We start from the raw sequence: 6106 nt of genomic DNA, 5'->3' as shown, positions 1-6106 counted from the left end.
CATTTCTTCTTTCATGACTTTTATGTTTAGTGAGCTGGGGGTGATTCCTCCAAAATTTCCTTTTGTCCTCCACACATTTCAATTGTAAAATGTAATTACAAAAATGTAATGCCTGCAGCACTTGATATTCCCAGGTGGTCTCCCATCCAAGTACTAACCAAGCCCAACATTGCTTAGCTTCTGAGATCAGACGAGATCAGGCTTATTCAAGGTGGTGTGGCCGCAGGCGATTGCATTTCTGCTTTCATGACTTTTATGTTTAGTGAGCTGGGGGTGATTCCTCCAAAATTTCCTTTTGTCCTCCACACATTTCAATTGTAAAATGTAATGCCTGCAGCACTTGATATTCCCAGGTGGTCTCCCATCCAAGTACTAACCAAGCCCAACATTGCTTAGCTTCTGAGATCAGACGAGATCAGGCTTATTCAAGGTGGTGTGGCCGCAGGCGATTGCATTTCTGCTTTCATGACTTTTATGTTTAGTGAGCTGGGGTGATTCCTCCAAAATTTCCTTTTGTCCTCCACACATTTCAATTGTAAAATGTAATGCCTGCAGCACTTGATATTCCCAGGTGGTCTCCCATCCAAGTACTAACCAAGCCCAACATTGCTTAGCTTCTGAGATCAGACGAGATCAGGCTTATTCAAGGTGGTGTGGCCGCAGGCGATTGCATTTCTGCTTTCATGACTTTTATGTTTAGTGAGCTGGGGGTGATTCCTCCAAAATTTCCTTTTGTCCTCCACACATTTCAATTGTAAAATGTAATGCCTGCAGCACCTGATATTCCCAGGTGGTCTCCCATCCAAGTACTAACCAAGCCCAACATTACTTAGCTTCTGAGATCAGGCTTATTCAAGGTGGTGTGGCCGCAGGCGATTGCATTTCTGCTTTCATGACTTTTATGTTTAGTGAGCTGGGGGTGATTCCTCCAAAATTTCCTTTTGTCCTCCACACATTTCAATTGTAAAATGTAATTACAAAAATGTAATGCCTGCAGCACTTGATATTCCCAGGTGGTCTCCCATCCAAGTACTAACCAAGCCCAACATTGCTTAGCTTCTGAGATCAGACGAGATCAGGCTTATTCAAGGTGGTGTGGCCGCAGGCGACTGCTTTTCTGCTTTCATGACTTTTATGTTTAGTGAGCTGGGGGTGATTCCTCCAAAATTTCCTTTTGTCCTCCACACATTTCAATTGTAAAATGTAATTACAAAAATGTAATGCCTGCAGCACTTGATATTCCCAGGTGGTCTCCCATCCAAGTACTAACCAAGCCCAACATTGCTTAGCTTCTGAGATCAGGCTTATTCAAGGTGGTGTGGCCGCAGGGGATTGCATTTCTGCTTTCATGACTTTTATGTTTAGTGAGCTGGGGGTGATTCCTCCAAAATTTCCTTTTGTCCTCCACACATTTCAATTGTAAAATGTAATTACAAAAATGTAATGCCTGCAGCACTTGATATTCCCAGGTGGTCTCCCATCCAAGTACTAACCAAGCCCAACATTGCTTAGCTTCTGAGATCAGACGAGATCAGGCTTATTCAAGGTGGTGTGGCCGCAGGCGATTGCATTTCTGCTTTCATGACTTTTATGTTTAGTGAGCTGGGGGTGATTCCTCCAAAATTTCCTTTTGTCCTCCACACATTTCAATTGTAAAATGTAATTACAAAAATGTAATGCCTGCAGCACTTGATATTCCCAGGTGGTCTCCCATCCAAGTACTAACCAAGACCAACATTGCTTAGCTTCTGAGATCAGACGAGATCAGGCTTATTCAAGGTGGTGTGGCCGCAGGCGATTGCATTTCTGCTTTCATGACTTTTATGTTTAGTGAGCTGGGGGTAATTCCTCCCAAATTTCCTTTTGTCCTCCACACATTTCAATTGTAAAATGTAATGCCTGCAGCACTTGATATTCCCAGGTGGTCTCCCATCCAAGTACTAACCAAGCCCAACATTGCTTAGCTTCTGAGATCAGGCTTATTCAAGGTGGTATGGCCGCAGGCGATTGCATTTCTGCTTTCATGACTTTTATGTTTAGTGAGCTGGGGGTGATTCCTCCCAAATTTCCTTTTGTCCTCCACACATTTCAATTGTAAAATGTAATTACAAAAATGTAATGCCTGCAGCACTTGATATTCCCAGGTGGTCTCCCATCCAAGTACTAACCAAGCCCAACATTGCTTAGCTTCTGAGATCAGACGAGATCAGGCTTATTCAAGGTGGTGTGGCCGCAGGCGATTGCATTCTGCTTTCATGACTTTTATGTTTAGTGAGCTGGGGGTGATTCCTCCAAAATTTCCTTTTGTCCTCCACACATTTCAATTGTAAAATGTAATTACAAAAATGTAATGACTGCAGCACTTGATATTCCCAGGTGGTCTCCCATCCAAGTACTAACCAAGCCCAACATTGCTTAGCTTCTGAGATCAGACGAGATCAGGCTTATTCAAGGTGGTGTGGCCGCAGGCGATTGCATTTCTGCTTTCATGACTTTTATGTTTAGTGAGCTGGGGGTGATTCCTCCAAAATTTCCTTTTGTCCTCCACACATTTCAATTGTAAAATGTAATTACAAAAATGTAATGACTGCAGCACTTGATATTCCCAGGTGGTCTCCCATCCAAGTACTAACCAAGCCCAACATTGCTTAGCTTCTGAGATCAGACGAGATCAGGCTTATTCAAGGTGGTGTGGCCGCAGGCGATTGCATTTCTGCTTTCATGACTTTTATGTTTAGTGAGCTGGGGGTGATTCCTCCAAAATTTCCTTTTGTCCTCCACACATTTCAATTGTAAAATGTAATGCCTGCAGCACTTGATATTCCCAGGTGGTCTACCATCCAAGTACTAACCAAGCCCAACATTACTTAGCTTCTGAGATCAGACGAGATCAGGCTTATTCAAGGTGGTGTGGCCGCAGGCGATTGCATTTCTGCTTTCATGACTTTTATGTTTAGTGAGCTGGGGGTGATTCCTCCAAAATTTCCTTTTGTCCTCCACACATTTCAATTGTAAAATGTAATGCCTGCAGCACTTGATATTCCCAGGTGGTCTCCCATCCAAGTACTAACCAAGCCCAACATTGCTTAGCTTCTGATATCAGACGAGATCAGGCTTATTCAAGGTGGTGTGGCCGCAGGCGATTGCATTTCTGCTTTCATGACTTTTATGTTTAGTGAGCTGGGGGTGATTCCTCCAAAATTTCCTTTTGTCCTCCACACATTTCAATTGTAAATTGTAATTACTAAAATGTAATGCCTGCAGCACTTGATATTCCCAGGTGGTCTCCCATCCAAGTACTAACCAAGCCCAACATTGCTTAGCTTCTGAGATCAGACGAGATCAGGCTTATTCAAGGTGGTGTGGCCGCAGGCGATTGCATTTCTGCTTTCATGACTTTTATGTTTAGTGAGCTGGGGGTGATTCCTCCAAAATTTCCTTTTGTCCTCCACACATTTCAATTGTAAAATGTAATTACAAAAATGTAATGCCTGCAGCACTTGATATTCCCAGGGTGGTCTCCCATCCAAGTACTAACCAAGCCCAACATTGCTTAGCTTCTGAGATCAGACGAGATCAGGCTTATTCAAGGTGGTGTGGCCGCAAGCGATTGCATTTCTGCTTTCATGACTTTTATGTTTAGTGAGCTGGGGGTGATTCCTCCAAAATTTCCTTTTGTCCTCCACACATTTCAATTGTAAAATGTAATGCCTGCAGCACTTGATATTCCCAGGCGGTCTCCCATCCAAGTACTAACCAAGCCCAACATTGCTTAGCTTCTGAGATCAGACGAGATCAGGCTTATTCAAGGTGGTGTGGCCGCAGGCGATTGCATTTCTGCTTTCATGACTTTTATGTTTAGTGAGCTGGGGGTGATTCCTCCAAATTTCCTTTTGTCCTCCACACATTTCAATTGTAAAATGTAATTACAAAAAATGTAATGCCTGCAGCACTTGATATTCCCAGGTGGTCTCCCATCCAAGTACTAACCAAGCCCAACATTGCTTAGCTTCTGAGATCAGACGAGATCAGGCTTATTCAAGGTGGTGTGGCCGCAGGCGATTGCATTTCTGCTTTCATGACTTTTATGTTTAGTGAGCTGGGGGTGATTCCTCCAAAATTTCCTTTTGTCCTCCACACATTTCAATTGTAAAATGTAATGCCTGCACCACTTGATATTCCCAGGTGGTCTCCCATCCAAGTACTAACCAAGCCCAACATTGCTTAGCTTCTGAGATCAGACGAGATCATGCTTATTCAAGGTGGTGTGGCCGCAGGCGATTGCATTTCTGCTTTCATGACTTTTATGTTTAGTGAGCTGGGGGTGATTCCTCCAAAATTTCCTTTTGTCCTCCACACATTTCAATTGTAAAATGTAATTACAAAAATGTAATGCCTGCAGCACTTGATATTCCCAGGTGGTCTCCCATCCAAGTACTAACCAAGCCCAACATTGCTTAGCTTCTGAGATCAGACGAGATCAGGCTTATTCAAGGTGGTGTGGCCGCAGGCGATTGCATTTCTGCTTTCATGACTTTTATGTTTAGTGAGCTGGGGGTGATTCCTCCAAAATTTCCTTTTGTCCTCCACACATTTCAATTGTAAAATGTAATGCCTGCAGCACTTGATATTCCCAGGTGGTCTCCCATCCAAGTACTAACCAAGCCCAACATTGCTTAGCTTCTGAGATCAGACGAGATCAGGCTTATTCAAGGTGGTGTGGCCGCAGGCGATTGCATTTCTGCTTTCATGACTTTTATGTTTAGTGAGCTGGGGGTGATTCCTCCAAAATTTCCTTTTGTCCTCCACACATTTCAATTGTAAAATGTAATGCCTGCAGCACTTGATATTCCCAGGTGGTCTCCCATCCAAGTACTAACCAAGCCCAACATTGCTTAGCTTCTGAGATCAGACGAGATCAGGCTTATTCAAGGTGGTGTGGCCGCAGGCGATTGCATTTCTGCTTTCATGACTTTTATGTTTAGTGAGCTGGGGGTGATTCCTCCAAAATTTCCTTTTGTCCTCCACACATTTCAATTGTAAAATGTAATTACAAAAATGTAATGCCTGCAGCACTTGATATTCCCAGGTGGTCTCCCATCCAAGTACTAACCAAGCCCAACATTGCTTAGCTTCTGAGATCAGACGAGATCAGGCTTATTCAAGGTGGTGTGGCCGCAGGCGATTGCATTTCTGCTTTCATGACTTTTATGTTTAGTGAGCTGGGGGTGATTCCTCCAAAATTTCCTTTTGTCCTCCACACATTTCAATTGTAAAATGTAATGCCTGCAGCACTTGATATTCCCAGGTGGTCTCCCATCCAAGTACTAACCAAGCCCAACATTACTTAGCTTCTGAGATCAGACGAGATCAGGCTTATTCAAGGTGGTGTGGCCGCAGGCGATTGCATTTCTGCTTTCATGACTTTTATGTTTAGTGAGCTGGGGGTGATTCCTCCAAAATTTCCTTTTGTCCTCCACACATTTCAATTGTAAAATGTAATGCCTGCAGCACTTGATATTCCCAGGTGATCTCCCATCCAAGTAATAACCAAGCCCAACATTGCTTAGCTTCTGAGATCAGACGAGATCAGGCTTATTCAAGGTGGTGTGGCCGCAGGCGACTGCTTTTCTGCTTTCATGACTTTTATGTTTAGTGAGCTGGGGGTGATTCCTCCAAAATTTCCTTTTGTCCTCCACACATTTCAATTGTAAAATGTAATGCCTGCAGCACTTGATATTCCCAGGTGGTCTCCCATCCAAGTACTAACCAAGCCCAACATTGCTTAGCTTCTGAGATCAGACGAGATCAGGCTTATTCAAGGTGGTGTGGCCGCAGGCGATTGCATTTCTGCTTTCATGACTTTTATGTTTAGTGAGCTGGGGGTGATTCCTCCAAAATTTCCTTTTGTCCTCCACACATTTCAATTGTAAAATGTAATGCCTGCAGCACTTGATATTCCCAGGTGGTCTCCCATCCAAGTACTAACCAAGCCCAACATTGCTTAGCTTCTGAGATCAGACGAGATCAGGCTTATTCAAGGTGGTGTGGCCGCAGGCGATTGCATTTCTGCTTTCATGACTTTTATGTTTAGTGAGCTGGGGGT

At 43.6% G+C, this 6106-nt stretch overlaps 21 non-coding genes and 6 pseudogenes across 21 annotated transcripts; all 27 read right to left on the bottom strand.

The window, feature by feature from the left end:
* Positions 1–109: 109 nt before the first annotated feature.
* On the bottom strand, positions 110–228 carry LOC131732980 (5S ribosomal RNA). The gene has a single exon (XR_009325968.1). It is a non-coding gene; the product is annotated as a 5S ribosomal RNA (ribosomal RNA).
* Positions 229–328: 100 nt separating this feature from the next.
* Positions 329–447, bottom strand: LOC131732979 (5S ribosomal RNA). The gene has a single exon (XR_009325967.1). It is a non-coding gene; the product is annotated as a 5S ribosomal RNA (ribosomal RNA).
* Positions 448–546: 99 nt separating this feature from the next.
* LOC131732978 (5S ribosomal RNA) lies at positions 547–665 on the bottom strand. The gene has a single exon (XR_009325966.1). It is a non-coding gene; the product is annotated as a 5S ribosomal RNA (ribosomal RNA).
* Positions 666–765: 100 nt separating this feature from the next.
* On the bottom strand, positions 766–874 carry LOC131733099 (5S ribosomal RNA; annotated as a pseudogene).
* A 114-nt stretch (positions 875–988) lies between these two features.
* Positions 989–1107, bottom strand: LOC131732976 (5S ribosomal RNA). The gene has a single exon (XR_009325964.1). It is a non-coding gene; the product is annotated as a 5S ribosomal RNA (ribosomal RNA).
* A 114-nt stretch (positions 1108–1221) lies between these two features.
* On the bottom strand, positions 1222–1330 carry LOC131733096 (5S ribosomal RNA; annotated as a pseudogene).
* A 114-nt stretch (positions 1331–1444) lies between these two features.
* LOC131732975 (5S ribosomal RNA) lies at positions 1445–1563 on the bottom strand. The gene has a single exon (XR_009325963.1). It is a non-coding gene; the product is annotated as a 5S ribosomal RNA (ribosomal RNA).
* Positions 1564–1677: 114 nt separating this feature from the next.
* Positions 1678–1796, bottom strand: LOC131733015 (5S ribosomal RNA). Its single transcript, XR_009326003.1, has one exon. It is a non-coding gene; the product is annotated as a 5S ribosomal RNA (ribosomal RNA).
* A 100-nt stretch (positions 1797–1896) lies between these two features.
* LOC131733071 (5S ribosomal RNA) lies at positions 1897–2005 on the bottom strand (annotated as a pseudogene).
* Positions 2006–2119: 114 nt separating this feature from the next.
* Positions 2120–2238, bottom strand: LOC131732974 (5S ribosomal RNA). Its single transcript, XR_009325962.1, has one exon. It is a non-coding gene; the product is annotated as a 5S ribosomal RNA (ribosomal RNA).
* A 113-nt stretch (positions 2239–2351) lies between these two features.
* On the bottom strand, positions 2352–2470 carry LOC131732995 (5S ribosomal RNA). Its single transcript, XR_009325983.1, has one exon. It is a non-coding gene; the product is annotated as a 5S ribosomal RNA (ribosomal RNA).
* Positions 2471–2584: 114 nt separating this feature from the next.
* Positions 2585–2703, bottom strand: LOC131732994 (5S ribosomal RNA). Its single transcript, XR_009325982.1, has one exon. It is a non-coding gene; the product is annotated as a 5S ribosomal RNA (ribosomal RNA).
* A 100-nt stretch (positions 2704–2803) lies between these two features.
* Positions 2804–2922, bottom strand: LOC131733042 (5S ribosomal RNA). Its single transcript, XR_009326030.1, has one exon. It is a non-coding gene; the product is annotated as a 5S ribosomal RNA (ribosomal RNA).
* A 100-nt stretch (positions 2923–3022) lies between these two features.
* On the bottom strand, positions 3023–3141 carry LOC131733023 (5S ribosomal RNA). The gene has a single exon (XR_009326010.1). It is a non-coding gene; the product is annotated as a 5S ribosomal RNA (ribosomal RNA).
* A 114-nt stretch (positions 3142–3255) lies between these two features.
* Positions 3256–3374, bottom strand: LOC131732973 (5S ribosomal RNA). Its single transcript, XR_009325961.1, has one exon. It is a non-coding gene; the product is annotated as a 5S ribosomal RNA (ribosomal RNA).
* Positions 3375–3488: 114 nt separating this feature from the next.
* Positions 3489–3608, bottom strand: LOC131733052 (5S ribosomal RNA; annotated as a pseudogene).
* A 100-nt stretch (positions 3609–3708) lies between these two features.
* LOC131732982 (5S ribosomal RNA) lies at positions 3709–3827 on the bottom strand. Its single transcript, XR_009325970.1, has one exon. It is a non-coding gene; the product is annotated as a 5S ribosomal RNA (ribosomal RNA).
* A 114-nt stretch (positions 3828–3941) lies between these two features.
* On the bottom strand, positions 3942–4060 carry LOC131732972 (5S ribosomal RNA). Its single transcript, XR_009325960.1, has one exon. It is a non-coding gene; the product is annotated as a 5S ribosomal RNA (ribosomal RNA).
* Positions 4061–4160: 100 nt separating this feature from the next.
* On the bottom strand, positions 4161–4279 carry LOC131733060 (5S ribosomal RNA; annotated as a pseudogene).
* Positions 4280–4393: 114 nt separating this feature from the next.
* LOC131732971 (5S ribosomal RNA) lies at positions 4394–4512 on the bottom strand. Its single transcript, XR_009325959.1, has one exon. It is a non-coding gene; the product is annotated as a 5S ribosomal RNA (ribosomal RNA).
* A 100-nt stretch (positions 4513–4612) lies between these two features.
* On the bottom strand, positions 4613–4731 carry LOC131732970 (5S ribosomal RNA). Its single transcript, XR_009325958.1, has one exon. It is a non-coding gene; the product is annotated as a 5S ribosomal RNA (ribosomal RNA).
* Positions 4732–4831: 100 nt separating this feature from the next.
* Positions 4832–4950, bottom strand: LOC131732969 (5S ribosomal RNA). The gene has a single exon (XR_009325957.1). It is a non-coding gene; the product is annotated as a 5S ribosomal RNA (ribosomal RNA).
* Positions 4951–5064: 114 nt separating this feature from the next.
* LOC131732968 (5S ribosomal RNA) lies at positions 5065–5183 on the bottom strand. The gene has a single exon (XR_009325956.1). It is a non-coding gene; the product is annotated as a 5S ribosomal RNA (ribosomal RNA).
* Positions 5184–5283: 100 nt separating this feature from the next.
* LOC131733000 (5S ribosomal RNA) lies at positions 5284–5402 on the bottom strand. The gene has a single exon (XR_009325987.1). It is a non-coding gene; the product is annotated as a 5S ribosomal RNA (ribosomal RNA).
* Positions 5403–5502: 100 nt separating this feature from the next.
* LOC131733051 (5S ribosomal RNA) lies at positions 5503–5621 on the bottom strand (annotated as a pseudogene).
* A 100-nt stretch (positions 5622–5721) lies between these two features.
* LOC131732967 (5S ribosomal RNA) lies at positions 5722–5840 on the bottom strand. The gene has a single exon (XR_009325955.1). It is a non-coding gene; the product is annotated as a 5S ribosomal RNA (ribosomal RNA).
* Positions 5841–5940: 100 nt separating this feature from the next.
* On the bottom strand, positions 5941–6059 carry LOC131732965 (5S ribosomal RNA). The gene has a single exon (XR_009325953.1). It is a non-coding gene; the product is annotated as a 5S ribosomal RNA (ribosomal RNA).
* Positions 6060–6106: the final 47 nt, after the last annotated feature.

The sequence above is a fragment of the Acipenser ruthenus genome, unplaced genomic scaffold, assembly GCF_902713425.1.
Source record: "Acipenser ruthenus unplaced genomic scaffold, fAciRut3.2 maternal haplotype, whole genome shotgun sequence".
Taxonomy (NCBI): domain Eukaryota; kingdom Metazoa; phylum Chordata; class Actinopteri; order Acipenseriformes; family Acipenseridae; genus Acipenser; species Acipenser ruthenus.
The sequence above is the reverse complement of the archived record's forward strand: the minus strand, read 5'-3'. Positions and strand labels throughout refer to the sequence as shown.